Here is a 16,482-nt window from a genome sequence, read left to right on the forward strand (position 1 = left end):
GCTCTGTATGGACATACTTAAATGCATTTACTTCCATTTAGCTAAACTTGGTAACTGTCTCTTCTAAATGTTTCCACATGGTGGCTTGGATTTTTTTTTTTTTTCCAAACTAAATCAATTTTAAACCAATTTTCGTTACATTGGTGGTTTTGCATGTCCACAAGCCCTGCGGGCCTCTTGGATTGGAAAACCTGGCATGAAATCCAGCCCAAAAGGCCAAGTGCTGAAACCTGATGAAAATGAAACCACCTCAATCTATAGGGGAAGCTGTCTGCCCGGGCTGTGAGCACATTCCTGGGGCATCGGTCCTCCATGGATTGGGGGCAAGCATGGCCAAAACTTGGCTCAGGACACAGCCACCACTCAGCCCCTAGTAGGTCTAGGATTTGGCAGCAGTGAGCTCAAATCCTGGCTGGTGGAAAGCCCTTGAAGAATAGCCCTTGGGACAATCAAAATCTGATCAGGATCCTTTTATTTATTTATTTTTTATAAAGTGGCTTCAAGCTAACTGGAAACCTGGCCCAGGGCTTCTTCAAAACCTGGCCCAGAGCTTTCCTACAATTCAGCCCAGGTTTACAAACTTGGCTGGTGTTTGGTTTATTGCACCTAGTTTGGGGCTTTGCTGTGAACATTCTGTGGAGATCCAGCTCTTGAAATTAACTGGGCTCTGCTGTTTTGAGCCTGGATCAGCATCCCTAATATTCATAAACTCTGCACCAATTTATTTACTGTCATGTAGAAAGTACTTGAGGGTTGGTGGCTATATTTTCAAGGGAGGAGTCACTTGTGCGCGATTAATAATTCATTTCATTAAATCCAAATACATGAATTGATGAGATGAAGACTACTTACTGTAGGGCTTTGACTTATCAAAGCAACTTTTCACACTGCTGACGAGTCAAGTTTGCTACAGTCCTGCAACCCCACCCATGGTGCCCATAGTAAGCAAACCTCAAGAAGTCTTGGAAGAGCACCCAGCACCTGGGATACTTCAAAATAGAGGCAGCAGCTTCAGAAGAGACATTTCTCCTGAAAGACATGAGCTGAGATGAAGATATTCCTGCCTCCTGGTAGGTTTAGGGCAATGAAAAAAGCCAACAATTGGTTTCCCAACATTAGCACTTCTAGTACCTCTGCTGCTGTGTAAAAGTAGAAAAGAATGGGTTTATTACTGTTGAACTGGTATTTTTCCCCCCCAAAAAACCTCAAAAATGGTGACCACTCAAAGCAGAGCCAAGCTGGCTCTCATGAAAGGTTCAGCATGGCTCTTATTACTGAGGGGAGTGTGGTCGTGTTGCAAAGATAGTGGCTAGGGAGTCAGGCCACTGTTCTTGGCTACCCTGCTACCCCACCATGTAACCTAGGAAAGTCACGTCTCGCCTCCACAGCTCCACGTTCCTCACTGTCCCGCGCCTCTTGGCTATTTAGGCTGCCAGCTTTATGGTCCAAAGTCTGTCTCCTACTATTCTAGCTACCACCGTAATTACGAGAATTTGATACATGCTGCTTTCCAGCACCCCTTCCCACAGAGCTTTGTTGGAACTACTCCCTTTGCATGCACAAGCAGCAGGGCAGAGATGTGAATTAAGATGTTTTCTCCATGGAGGTTTCCTCACTGCCTTCTCATGCTCACACCGCACCTGGGGACATCCTCATATTTGTCACTGTTACTCTCATTCCCATCCAACAACCTCTAGGACCACTTGCAGTCTTGTGACTTCATCATTCACGCATGCACACAGCTGGGATACTACATCAACCTCTGCCATCCCTACATGGAACATATATGCATTGCAAGGGACAATGTCCCACATCACCCAGCATAAAAGCCCTCAGCATCCTGCCCTGAAAGGGCTGCAATCTGGAGAAGCACAGTTTACCAGGGATAGTCGGTGCAAAGGCAGACACTTGAAGCACAAAGAGCCTGCAGTGTCAGCAGGAGTTACATAAAGGGAAAGAAGTGATATAACACTGGTGAGATGAGCCCACAGGGAACTGGCAGAGCTGGGATAAAACTCCACACCAGCTGGCTGCCACATGCACTGGGACATGCTGCCTTCACTCTTTATAAGGCTCTCCTATGGTTTACATAGATATGCACTATATGTTACATACATAAAGGCTAAAACATGGACACATACATGCTAGGCAGTCAAAGCATGAGTGTGTATGCAGATACACATCATCTCTACAAGGGGCACAACAAGTAGCGAGGAGAAAGTAACAACATGCACTCAGTGTCCGTCTTGAGCTAACCCACCTGAAACCGTGCCCAATTTCAACTCCTGCAGGTTAAGTCAGAACGACAAGCTGGGATTTCACGCAGGCATGACAGGCAGATGATCACACTGAGATACTGCCTATCTCAGCTTCTTCTCAGAGCTTGGCGTCATGTGTTTTATCAACAAATAACATGTCTTTACTACTGCCAGCCCTGCTGAACCTCTGTAGCTGCAGACAAGCAAGCTGTGTTTGCTTCTCTTTCATTTGTCATCAACACAATAGCCAGCCAAGTCCTCATTCCAGCATCTTACTTGTTGGTAACAAATAGGCAAAAATAGAAAAAGCTGAATTTCAGCTGGCTGCACTGATGCGGAGGCATAGGTAAAGTGAAGAAGTCTCAACATGGGAAAAAAAAAATCACTGAGAAAAATATATCATAGGAAAGTAGGATTTTAAACAAAACCTCAGATTGGTTCACATGTCCACTCGGCACTGTCTGCTCTTTAAGACAGTGTTGTGTAGACACGCTCTTCTCTCACCAACATACCATCAAGTCCAGTCTGACATGAGATTTACACAAGGTTTGAAGAGATTCTCTACCATTTATTCTCAGACAGCAGTAACCTTTTCCACCCCTCTTACTGAAAGCAGTGAGGAGGAAGCCTACATCCCCACTGCATCCAGGACCATCCTGAGGTTTGGTGACACTTGTGAAGCAAACAATATTCAGAGAGTAAAGGAAAGCAGTCACTCCCTTTCTACCATTACCAGCTCATATTTTGCTGCCGTCTAATTGCAGGACAGAAGGTGAGACTGCTACAGACACCAAAAAGACAGCACATCACAAATGTAACCATTCTCCTTAATGCGCTCATTTAGCATGCAGGGGCCAGTGCATATACAGTACAACTTCAGAATAGAAGAGGGCTCAGATTTAGATGACAACTTGGTCAAAAGGAGAACAAGAAATCTTTTATGAACACTTGGCTTCTGCATTCAGGGGCCATTTCAGATCTGCATCAAAATCCCGCTGTTAGCAGGGCAGAGAGCTCAGGGCAGACCACAAGGGGAAAAGGCAGGGAAGGAAGATGAGAGAAAAACCACCAGCAGGAAGATCTCTGGAGTACGACAGAACATCGCTGAAAGGGAGGAACATTTCTGAAACATGAGCACAGAGATAAAATCTATTCTAAGGTGAGGATGAGCTAAATATGTCAAAGGCCTTTAAGCACAATCTGGGCACATGCAAAGCAGACTAAATAATAAACAACACATTTACCAATGGCTGCCTTATTTATTTCTGGAGCCACATCATCTTGCAAATCTCCATCACCTACCCTGCTCAAAAACTGCCCCGACACCAACACAGAACTCTGCAACCTGCTTTCTGAGATACCCTCTGATTAGGAGCCCAGCAAAGCACAACAAGGCTCATGCTTCAAGGTGCTTGACCGAAAATACTCATTTCCCAACTGGGAGATGCTTCACAAGCTGCCTCAGTGCCTTGGAGGCACGTGAAGCAAGGGAAGGAAGAGGAAATACAACCACAGAAGCACACAGAAGCCAATACAATCAGCCCTGGGGTTGGGGAATCCCTCCTCATACATATATACACGTATGTATATATAACCACACTAGTCACTGCTATGGCAACTAACACAACAAAGATATCCTTTTAAAGGCCCTGTGGTAAGGAGGAAAAATATTTTGCTATATATATCGTTGCCTATTGACGTCAAAATCATTTGAAATAAACTAACCTTTAAGCTCGGGTGGCTCCAGTCGTCATTTCTCCTCTGCAGGTACTGAAATTACGTTCACGTCACAATGAGCATCTGTTACCTTTCATGGAAAAAAAGTAACCAAAGAGAGCTGAGTCAGAAAGTTTTCTATCAAACAGTCTCCCCACACCCTCACTGAAGGAAGACAAAATAAAAAAAACTCCTAAAAATCTAAGAAGGGTTGAATCCTGAGGGTGTCATTTAGTTACTCTTTGGGCAACGCCCATGCTGATGTCAGAGGGAAATTGCCAATTTTGGTAATTAGTGAAAATGAAGAACCTGGAGTCAGCTGTGACAATTTAATTCAGCTGAATATCCAAAGAGTTCACTGGAAAAAGGCAAGCTGAAAGAGCTGAGTCTGGGCTGAGTTGCAAAAATAGAACGCTCCATATGAGAGTGATTTTAGGAACTTTGCTCCCACAGCCAAGAGCTTGTAGATCAGAGCAGTTCTACCACTGTGCATGTGTATGTAAAACCCTGCACCACGGGCCTTCAACAGGACCTGCGCTCTTTGCAGTAATGTCAGCAATGCAATTATTTTTATAATGACACTAATGAATTAGCTGCTGCTATACATCCAAGAAATACAAGTGAATGCATTTAGAAGACAGAGTGGAAGGTAGGGGATTTAGATGTTAATTTGCAGTGGGCTACACGAATACATTTTTACTGAAGGAAAAGCCAACAAGCACAAGCAACACAACCCTGTAAGGTAAGAGGATGGATGTTGGTAGTAGTTCACTCGTGTGAGGTATGAGGGCATCTTTGGCATTTGACTGCTCTATGATTTCTTCCCCAGTGCACAGGATCAACAAACACAGCATCTCTCACCTGCTCCCACCATCCAGGAGATGGAAACCCACCCTATATTGCTGTGCTCCTACACAAAAATCACCTGCTGAGCTCCCCTGTGGAAGAACTAGGGGAGCTAACTCAAGTCACTTTGGGCTTGGTGAGGATTTTAGCTGGCTTGAAGGATGCTGATCTGCCAGCACATCCTGCCCCAACAGTGCAGAGCACAAGCTAGGCCACGCTTCTCCCACAAGCATCAGCGATATTTCAAAGAAAAAGCATTTATTATAACTTCTTGGTAGTTAGTCTCTTACTCAACACAGTGAACTTGAACAGATATACAAATACAGCAAAGGCAATGAGTCACTTGAGCACTGTGGGCTGTTACATACTATTAAGTCAACTGCAGTCCCACAGTGAACCCAATTGCAATAATGCTATTGCACTGATTTTGGTCTGTTCCCCTCTCTTTTTTTTTTTTTTCCTTTGGTATATCAAGCTATAGTCTACAAGTAATTCAAGAAGATTTGAGTCAGTTTTATGAAGGGGAATCAGCAATTCCATATTCTTTCAGAGGCTTAGGAGTTTTCCTTCTCCTAGGTCACTTGTTTTTCAAAACTCATAGAATTTCTGCAGTTCTCACCCCTCTGCCCATCTGCCGAGTTCAGATTCCTGAGGGACTTACTCCTGGGCTACTGAGATGCATGGAGAGACCACCTCCAGTACTGTGGTTCCCCAGTTACACATGGTTATGTGCCTCTACAGCATCCTCATACTACTTAACACCTAACTGCAGTGCATTAAAATACGCATCCTAAATGTCTCACATCTGTTATTCCTCAAATTCTTCTGCAACCTCTCGTACCATCAGCTACCTCAGCTCTCCCGACAGAACACTCCGGAGGAGCTTTGCCTACAAATTTCCCTTTGTGGCTCAGCCTGAAGCCTGGACTTGTACTGATTACGCACTACAGAAGAGTCCCCAGTTATCCCTCAACACCTTCCAGCCTCCCTGCGCACCTTCTCTCATCTAACCAGCAAAAACAGGCACACCTTTCTGAAGACCTCATGTTCACCCTTTCCTCATCTGTCTACACCATATCGCTTAGGAAGCCAGCATACTAACGCTTCTACTAACTACAGCCTGACTCAGCCCTGATTCATAGATGCTTTCAGAAAAGCACCTCTGCCTTAGCACCATCCCTCAGCCTTTTCCTGAAAAACATCTTTCTCCACCCCTGTTCCTACCTCCTTCCTTCCCAGAAGGTCATACAGAAAACCCCTCTCTCTCCTTTTCTCCTTGTATTAACACCAGGTGCCAGCCCCTCCCACCACACTAATCAGGTCCAGATGGGCTGTGCCCCTGTAACTATGTTTTCAAAGGAGGAGTCCCCCCCATCAAGGGCAGCTGCTGGAAAGCAGGTGCATCTGAGACAGGTTTCTCTGAAGCCTATGCAAGTATTAGATGGTTGCTGCACACAAGGAAAAAAATACGACAGTTGGTGGCTGAACAAAGTGGTTGGATATTTTACCAGGAGTGAAATACTAAAAATATGATAAGCTTTTATAGTACTCCATGCTCTACCTAGAAAGCTATAGGATATCTGTAGGACGAGTCAGACAGGCAGCCTTATGTCTAACAGCTGTTAGTCCTGAAGAGCTTGATCTACTTGGCAGAGAGAAAAGCTAGCTCTGATACCACAGGCCAGAAATCAGAGGAATGCCTTTTTCTCTACCCACAAAGAAGAAACATATAAGTAATATGCTCTAAAGCAGAGATTGCACAAAGAAGGCTGGCCACAAAATAACTTACAACTGATCTCAAGCTGAAGACCAAAACAGGTTGCTTTGAAGATGTCTGTTGAAGCCCCTGGTTGCAGCCCAAGAGTGGTTAAAATCCAAGAGAAAGAGAAATAAAGAGGGGCTATGGGCAGGCATGGATTCAGTGGAGCCATTTGTCAAGAAAACTGAAGTCGAAAGGCAATGTGGAGTTCAAAGCCAGTGTCCAGCAAAAAATGGTATGCAGAGCTGCGAACTCTGCCAAAACAAAGCTGAACAAAGGCTTGAGGGAACAAGTGCTGCAGCACAGCCCCTGTTATGTGTGCTCAGGGTGGGCACCTGCCTCACTGCCCCTATGATCTGCCCCTGGGCTTCAGTGAGGGTAGTGCCAGCAAAGACAGGCAGGCCATATGCCGCCAGCTATGGACACAGCTGATGTAGTATCTAAAAGCTAATGGAGGCCGCATTGCCCGAAACTGGCAACACTGTTAGCTTAGACACCAGTGCCCAGGAAACAGTGCCTTATGCTAACAAGGGTATGTCTTTTAAAGCTGTACACAGACTAAATGCATACATACATACAAACTGGCTGTAATGAGGAAAAGAGTGCTGTATCAAGATCAAGATACTCATCATTCCCTTGGTTTTATTGATAGAGAACATGAAAGCAATTGGGGACCAAGTCAGGACTTTATTTCAGTAGATGGAGAGCCTTAAATGGAGGAGACCTGAAGGCAACATGAACAGCACACTTAGAGAAGCTCACTTCATCTAAAGGCACAAAAAAAAGGTGGAATGGGTAAGTTCAGTCTGAGAACCAAATGGCAGATGGAAGGACTAACTTTCTTCTCATTAGACAGAAAAAGATGGAACCCTCTGCTTGTGCACTCTAAAGCATTCAATATGCTAGAGGATGATTATCCAGAAACTTTTGAGGATATAGTGTACGCTGGTTCTTTTTTTGTGCTGGATGTGTCAGCAAGGTCTTGGCAGGCTGTGGGGAAAAAACACAGTGTCTATAGAATTTCAAGGTTGTCACAAATCAGTAACCTCAGTTAAATTCTGTTATAGTCATTCAGAAATGACCCTATCTCTTGTTTCATCTGAGGGGTCCTTCTACTTTCATCCATTTGTTCCCTCATCTTTCTTTTTGTAGTTGTCCTGAAAAGCAAAATACCACTGTTGTGTTCCTTCCATTGGTGAAACTTCACCAGCCTGGGCTCATGCTGTGGAGGTTTGCCAGGTATGTCACAAGGTCACTGGGTGGAAATGCATTGCCATAGAAAGAAATGTCCTGTAATGCAATGCTGAGGACCTGACATAAAGGTGAGACATTTAACCATTACTCCAGGTTGGTTTATGAGCTCTGCAAATCCAAGTCCTCCTGGGTGGGTGTTAGTTGAGTTGGCTAGACCCTCAGTTGCCATAGTTCCATACAAATCATCTGGAAAATGATACCATGGTTGGCAAGCTGTGAGGGTAACAAGTACACCACAGGGCAATGCCAGCTAATGCTGGCTGTGGATCCGATCCATTAGCTGTACTGGTAGTATCAGCTTATGTTAACATATTTGTGGCTCTGGTAGACCTGGAAAAAATGACATTTCCATGCATTTGATGAGAAGTGAAACATTTGATGCTTTGGTCTCAAGTTTTCTGCTGTCTTCCACAAGAAACAGAGGACAATGTTTCACAAATGCCCTTCTCTTTTTTCCCCCTTTTGGGGCAAATATAGGAAAATGTGTTATCTGTGGAATTTCAGAGCCTGTCCTTTAATGCAAAACACACAAAAACCACCAGGAATAGTATTCTCCTGGAAAAACTAAGATTTAACTTTGCCCAAAGCCAAAATAACATACTGATTACTACTCATCATTCTGTTCTTCCCCTACGTATTCTATGCATCTCCAAAAGCTTTGGTGAGACTTTGAAGGGCAGGTGCATATAACAGCTTTCTCTACAGTTTTCACCAGCAGTACTTTCCTTTGTTACTCTTTCTCTTTCTATTTTAATGTTTGCAAAGTGGGAACAGGAGCATCTCCCTTCAAGGAGGCTAGGATAAGGAGGCTCTGTCCATGTGAAAAGGTGCTCAGCTCTCAAAGAAGGGCCATGCACATGACTGTAGGTGTATCCTATATCACCATTATTTACCACATGGAGGTCTGAGAGTGGAACGTCCATCTACAAAAGATAGTATAGGCATGTATACTCTGCATTATAGGATACCACACAGGGTTGCCAGGTCCAACGTAGTAGGAGCATATTATCTCAGTGCAGTGCTGCACACTGTGCTTGCATCCTCTGGGCTCTACTAGAACACATGCAAGGGGCTGAAGACCACTGAAGACCACACCACACTGGGCTCAGTTAACACTTGCTGCTTGGCACCAGCTGAGGATAGATGTGTGCGCTGCTTTATTCTCTTCTCCTGGTGTTTGTTCCTAAGCCAGTCCCAAGCAGCCTTTGTGCTGGAGGCTGCAGCAGAGGGTTTAGGAAATCACCTGTGACAGGGGACCCTTATTTTTGAGTTAGAGGTGAACTGAAGACATGAGTCTGCCAGCTCATCTGTACAACATGCTGGTAGCAGATGGTATATAAACATGTTTTCTTATTACTCAAGAAGGGAAAACAGTTGGGAAAGCAGAAGTTTCTTCTTCTTCATATTTTTTCTTTTTTAAAAAAAAAATTAAGTTAATGAATGGAAAAAATCAACTTCTGAAATTCTTTTTGATAAACAGGATTTTGTCTTTAAAAAAAAGAACAACAACAACTTGGCAATGCTGAAGGCTGCTACTTCTCATTAGGACAAGATGATGGTATGGCAGGAATGCAGGACAGAGGGGTGCAGATGTGTGAAAGCATTTAGGAAAAGACACCCACGGATTAGAGAAGGGTCTATTCCCAAAATGAGTTGATCTGAGGTAAAGGAAACCTTTGGGATAAGAAGATAGTAAAGCCCCTCTCCCCGCCCACTTTAATAGTGGATATAAACAGTTTTACGGTATTTCCACCAAACAGAAAAAGAAGGAAAAAAAAAAGGGTTTCTGCAACACACACATGTTCCCCATTAATTAGGAAGACTGCTGTTAACAACACGTTGCGCCAGAGCTGCCAAGAACTGTCAGACGAAGGACAGGGAAGCCCATGGTGGAGGCAGACTGCCTCCCGGAGCAGGCAGTAGCCGAATCCCAGCTGGGCCAGTCCCACATGGCCATGAGGTGCTGGGAACGGCAGGCAGCAGGGCTGGGGGCACAGCAGAGCACCCCCGAGCCCCATCTTGGGTTCCTCCCCCAGCCCCTTCCAGCTACAGACATTTTCCACAGAAATCCTGGCGATGTTCGCTTTTGGTTGAGACTTTAGGACTATTTTTGGCATTTTTAAAACATGCTTAGGGGAGGCGCCTTCTACTTCTATTCACATAAAGGATCTTTATTTTTATGTATTAAGGGACATTAAAAGAAGAGAGGAGGCAGGGCAAGGAGAGAGCTGCCTTATGCTTTGATGAAACTGTAAAACAACACAAATTTACACCCAAGCTTCTTTTCCCCTTAGCAGGCTCCAAATACACCCTTTGGTGCAACACAGACCATCCCTAGCATCCTGGTTTTCGTCAGCAAGGCCATCACTGGGACCAAGCACTGCGCTCTGGCTCTTAAGCATCTCCCACCCTCACACCTCCCAAGGGCTGGGAGCAGCTTCATCTTCCTAGCAGACCTTCTTGAGTCACGCGTCCTCCAGGCGCCCTGGGCGCCAGCTTGGACTCCCCGCTGGATGTGACCAAGGTTGCACACTGTTATGTACACACAGTACTGACTCATGGCAGGATGAAAGTGGGGTCCTGAACTACTTTTTCCTCATTAAATGGATGTTGGAAATAATGTCGCAACGATGCAGTGAAGTTCAACGTGGGGCCTTACAGGAGGGGCAGAAGATCTTATTTTAAAAGAAAAATGATTTCCATTGCACTCACAATACCCTAAAGACTCCCAGGCATGTAAAGGTGCCTGCACGCACACTCCACCAGCATGCCCCAGGATGCTTATCTCCAGGTGGCCAGCCCTATTCCCTCATGAGGATGCGGAGGATGCAAGACGCCAGCCATCAAGGTCTCCTCGCATCTCCTGGCCTCTTCAGAGGTTGGTGATGATGTGATTGTTTTGGATGTGCCTCTTTGTACTCAGCAAGAACTGACAGGGATTAGCCTTTCCATCCTGTCCCACCTTGGTGAGCCATCTGAATTTACTTACTGTCCTTTGTCTCCCACTTTGAGCATCCTGAGAGGCTGCAACTAGAAGTGCTGTGCTCTCAATGACCCATTAATCTGAGGGCTTTCTGGCAGACCCCTTCTGCTGCTGCCTTCACTCTAGCCCCCTTCAGCCTCACTCACCCCAGGGAACACCTCCATTACAAGCCTCCGTGGCAAGAGCAGGCAGAGAGGGAGAGCTGAAAACCTCTGTCCCTTCCAATAATTGCCTTGCAGTGAGGTGGAAATGCAGTGGGCATTTCTTTTCAACCTCCAGCCCTCCCAGTGCTGGGATAGAATAGAATCATAGAATCATTAAGGTTGGAAAAGACCACTAAGATCATCTAGTCCACCTACTACCAATATTGCCCACTAAATCATGTCCCTAAGTATCACATCCACACGGTTCTTGAACACCTGCAGGGATGGTGACTTCACCACCTCCCTGGGCAGCCTGTGTCAGTGCCCAACCACTCATTCTGGGAAGAAGTTTATCCTAATATCCAACCTGAACCTTCTCTGGCACAACTTGAGGCCATTACTTCTTGTCCTATCACTAGTTACCTCCCAGGTATGCTGGGCTCTTAGAGTATACGTCTAAATCTCACAAACTGAATTGTCAAAACATCAAAAGCATAACACTGGCATCCATGGTGAAAAGTGTTATGGACCAGGACACTTTGCTGTTCTACTTTTCCTTTTGAATCCCTAACTCTGCAGTTTTATGAGGCTGTATAGATGCAATGATGCATGTGTAAATTTAATACATTCAACTTAATCTCTACAAATATGTGAAGAAATTCTTGTAATAGCTGTCCGAAGCACTGCTGCCTTGTTTGCGGAAGGTCCTTTCAAGCACTCCGCTAAACACTCTGGTCTGGATTTTCGAGAGTAGCTGGTCATACGTGGGGTTACACTGTTACACAGACAAGGCAAGGACAATGGAAGGGCTCCGTTTTCAGATTATGTTCAGACTGCTTTTCTGCTAACAGCTTTCCCAGTTGGTGTCTTGAAAGAAGAGTGGAGAAAGACCAGAAGCATCAGGAGTACTGAATGACTAGAGCATAGCAGACACTTTTTTCCAGGGTTTAAGTCAACAGGAGCCCTCTGACAGCACGAATGTAGGACTTCTGGATCTTGGTGCTCTCCACCAGGAGAGCTCTTGCATCACCTGCTCTGAACTCCTACATGGCATCACAGTGCTGTTTTGCAGAATGGATCCTCTGGCTTACAGTTGAAATTCTTCAGTTTGGGATAGTTTACCTTGTGGAAAATATAATGGGTCTCTGTGGAAAGCGGACAATTTTTCACTTACAGACACCCAATACTTTAATTAAAAAACTTTTTTTGATGGGGAGAAAAAAGCAGCCTATGTGAAAACTTTCAACTATGTCTTCAAATACACCTTCTCCTAATGACATCTGAAAAATCTAATTTACCAGTCGGGATGCGTTGCAAGAACCAACGATAGTAACAGTTTGATGTCTGCCTTGCCTCAGCCCTGCGGAGGGAGGAGGTTTGGCAGAAAGCACAATTGTCACGCGGGGGCCTCAGCAATGAGTCGTCTCCTGGCTAATATTCCTCCACTGCAATGGGAAGTCAAACCTGCTAGTAGCCACGGCAACAGCCCAGGATCCTGAACTATCACTATGGTTATTTCACATCACTTTGGGGCTGCCCCAGCTCATCCTGCTATCGCTCAAGACGTTATTTCATAGGGAGTTTATTAAACTAGCGCAATTTGATACATGAATAACGCCCACGTACACTCTAGCAGGAATCACGTTAACTGCACTTCTGCCTGTAAATGTAGAGAGTCAAGCTAGGACAATGTCGTGGTGTTAAATAAAAACAAAGACAGACCATAGCCCACAGGTGCAGTACCTGTCCTCTTAAGGCAAGCACGTGGAGGCTACAGCATTCACAACCCCACTACTCTCATGCAGAAAAGTTACAAACCGCTATCAGCCCTCAACACTTAGTTTGGGAATTTGACCATGGACAGAGATGAGACCAGAAATGAAACTACAAGAAGTGCCCAAGTTTCCATGACACCACATTGCAACGGTTCAGCGATGATCTGATGGAGCCTTAGCACTGCCTCCAACACCAAGATAAGAGCCTTCCCCCAGTACTTCTGGGTGATGCTTCCAACCAGTTTTCTTTCCTGTGTGACAGCACTGGTGCCCAAAAAGCCATGACACTCCTGAACTGGTGTTTCATGCCAGTGCTGCAGAACAGGAGATTCATTTTGATTGCCATGTATTACTCTTTCAAAACATATACCAGGTGTCCTAGAGCAGGTCCCCTCCAGTGCCAAATTACTTAATATGACTGTAATATCTGGGCCTCTTCTGACCAAGAAATACATAGGTTGCTCCAGAAGTAATGTCTCCTATTTATTTCCACGGAAACTACAACAGATGTAAAGAGCACAATAACACAGTTTGAAAGAGCAAATTCTCAGCTACGAAACGCTATTTTTCAACACAGTCAACATCATTAGCTATACATTTTCACCAGCAATTAACAAGAGCCTGCATGCCGCATTCATAAAAATCTGCACCATGATATGATCCAGGAAACTGTCACCTTCAGCCACGTATTTGTTTAATAGGTCCTGACAAACCTGCATATGGTGTTCTTTCTGTTCCTGTGTGAGCATTTGTGGCATTCACCCTGGTGCAAACTTTGTGATATTTCAATGTTGCCACCATTGTTTTCAACACATTGAGACCAATATTCGGCTCTGCACACAGTTCCCTGGTCAGAAACCATCGATTCATGCAGATCAGTGCCAACTCAGGGTGTTCTGTGATTCTGTGAGCTCATCAAGGTGCTCTTCATTTCACAGTGTGACAGCTGTGCATGGCCATCCAGAACATGGCTCATCTTTCATGTAGCTGTTGCCACTGCTGAAACACATCACCAGTTGCCTCACTGTGCTCACATCCGCTGGTTGGTATCCATAAGTGTTCACCAAGTGCTGACGAATGTCAGTGGATGCCATTTGTTCTGCACGGAGGAATTCAATGGCACACCTTTCTTTCATCCACACTTCCATGCCAGATGCCATTTTGTCAGACTGCCCCTCTGCTGCCATCTGTCACACAGCAACAACATGTAATGGAATGTTGGTGGGAAGGTTCAACCCCTACTGCCATACCACCAACACCAGCCTTTGATGTAGTGGGCCAATATAATAAAATAGGAGGCATTACTTTCAGAGCAGCCCCGGTAGAATTAAAAACAAAAAAACCAATCCCTTCCAAGCAACAGAAATCAACAATTTCAAAAGATGAGGAACCAAATCCACGCTTCAAAGAAATTAATAACGATGTATTCTGCAAAAATCAAACCCTTAAAAGTGTTTCTGGCTGTAGAAATATTTTAAAAATATATATATAAGATGGTGCTGGTGCTTTCCAGAGTTATCTGAATTCCTTCAAAAACCCATTCAAGGTTAAAGAAGAGAAAAAATGTTATTGTAATTGAACAAAGCATTACATACGTATTTTTTTACTACAAGGTTGAAAATGCATTTGTAGAAGAGCTAGAAAACCTGAAGCCTTAAGTTTAGAATTTATTTTGTGCTAATCTCTTGCTCCGGTTTCACCTGGGACTTTTTCTGAGGTGTTCTTCCACCACAGAGGTGCTTCAGAACAGCTCTCAAAAATCCCTCTCCTTTCTTTACTACTGTAGGAGACCCCATTTTATTCTGCAACCTTTTTTAGCAGCTGGAGAATACTCAGGGCAGTGATATTTCTACCTAAGCTCATCATTTCTCTTAGGAAGAGAAAAAATGCAGCTAGCAGCTCCCATTATAAATATCATATGCCTAAAGATCACTTCTGTGTGCAAACAATTTCAATTCAGTTTCAACTACTGCAGTTTCCCTGCTAACGACTTCTTGTGTTTGCATCCATCTCGAATGCGAAGGCTCACTGGGGCACAGCGTGGGTTGCTGATTATTTATCTGTCTGATCAACCCAAACAACCTATCCAAGCAATTTTCCGAGGGCTGATTTCTCAGCAGCTCGAAGGCATGGCTTTTCAGCGTTACTTGCCCTTCTGCCTGCCTGCTCCTTAGCGAAGATGTTAATTCAGAGCAGAGCTGGCAGCAGTCCCCTGCCACCCCAGGGGGTTCCTCCTAGCAGCATGCAGGCAGTCATTAGGCTCTGACTATAGTCTGTCAGCCCGTCCAAGTCGCTGGTCCCTCGTCCAAGCCAAATGGTTATGCCACCTCAGGCCAAGTCATGCCATAAAATAACAGCAGAAATAACTTACATTTTAAATCCCCAAAGGCAGCTACCGCATCAGACTGACTGATTAAAAAATAGACACTAAGGCATCAAGAATGGAGCTTGGGGCTCCTGCTCACAACAAAGGAACAAAAAAAGTGCTTGAGCCAGGTGCAGGCTAAATTATTCCGGGTGCCTAACTGATCTGCCTAACTTGGGATCTTGTTTAAGCAGGAGAATAATAAGCTGCCTTGGCTGTGAGAAGCTACAGGTGAGGTTCATTTGGAACTCAGGTGGCATGAACCACCTTCCTGAACACTCATCTTTTTCCATTGCATTGAGCAGCCTCTGGGCATTTACGGCCAGGAGAACGAATCTGGGGTGAACGCACACTGATTTGAGCATCAGGCTTTTTAATAGACTAGGAAAATAACCTGCATTTAGCACAAGGACATGCCACATAAGCTTTGGACTCCACTGCTGCAAGCAGCATCCCATGGAAAGATGTACCCACTGCAAAAGGAATATGTGATGGTAAGAGGAAAAAGAGAAAAAGAAACACAACTTGGAACAAAAAAAAAATTCCAGTAGAATTATATTTTTCCCTCAAATTGAAATACATTTTCTTTTTTTTCTTTTTTAATGGAAACTTTTCCCAAAATCTATAGGGTTTCAAAAGCAAAGAGGGTACTCTTGAAAAGGGATTTTCTGGTAGCAAACCACTTCTGTAAAAATGTGCACATAGCTCTCCCAGGGATCAGTATGATTCAGTGTTGCTTGAAATCTCTAGTAGCTATCTGTAGTGAGATGGCAATATTTGGGTTATTTAGACTTCTTCTGAATATGGATCATTACAAATAGCTCATTATGGAGCATATAAAATGAGGTGGTAACTGGATAACTTGACAACAAATTATTTTCACTACACACAAGTGCACGACAATCTATATTGGAAAATGATAAATTAAACCATTCATATGCCCTGAATTTGCTGTAATCTCTCAAGAGGGGAAAAATCTAGGTTAAATAATGGGCAACTAAACAAAGACATATGTTCAATGTGCATCACAGATCAGTGAGGCAATGAGTCGTTGGAAACACCGCAACAATAGCTTTTCTGGAGCTTCCAGCTGAACTGAGAAAGGCAGACACTTCTCTTTCCCTGATAAACCTTCTCTGAGACCCATCTCTCCTTCCACCGCAGTCAGGCACAGGCACTGCCAGCGTCGCAGGAGGAAGCACCAGCCTGCTTTCTGTATGGGTGCAGACACTGTTCTGCTGCCCAGATTGTCAGGGGAGCAATGAGAGAGGTGCCAGGAGCCCCAAAGCCTCCTCTGGCAGCCCCCAGAGCTGGGGGAAGGAACCGCTTCCATCCTGGGGCCTTCCCACCAGGTGCCGGCTGGACATGGGGCAGCAGTGGTCA

The 16,482-nt window shown here is 44.7% G+C and overlaps 1 protein-coding gene across 2 annotated transcripts in view; it reads right to left on the reverse strand.

Moving 5' to 3' along the window:
- MRPL23 (mitochondrial ribosomal protein L23) overlaps window positions 1–16,482 on the reverse strand; it is a 233,735-nt gene that overhangs the window by 98,986 nt on the left and 118,267 nt on the right. For both annotated transcript variants that reach the window (XM_021400966.1, XM_021400967.1), the window contains exon 10: window positions 3,984–4,065. The gene's annotated coding sequence lies outside the window, so the exon portion shown is untranslated. The remainder of the gene's footprint in view (window positions 1–3,983; window positions 4,066–16,482) is intronic.

This window comes from Numida meleagris, chromosome 6 (genome assembly GCF_002078875.1).
Source record: "Numida meleagris isolate 19003 breed g44 Domestic line chromosome 6, NumMel1.0, whole genome shotgun sequence".
Lineage (NCBI taxonomy): Eukaryota > Metazoa > Chordata > Aves > Galliformes > Numididae > Numida > Numida meleagris.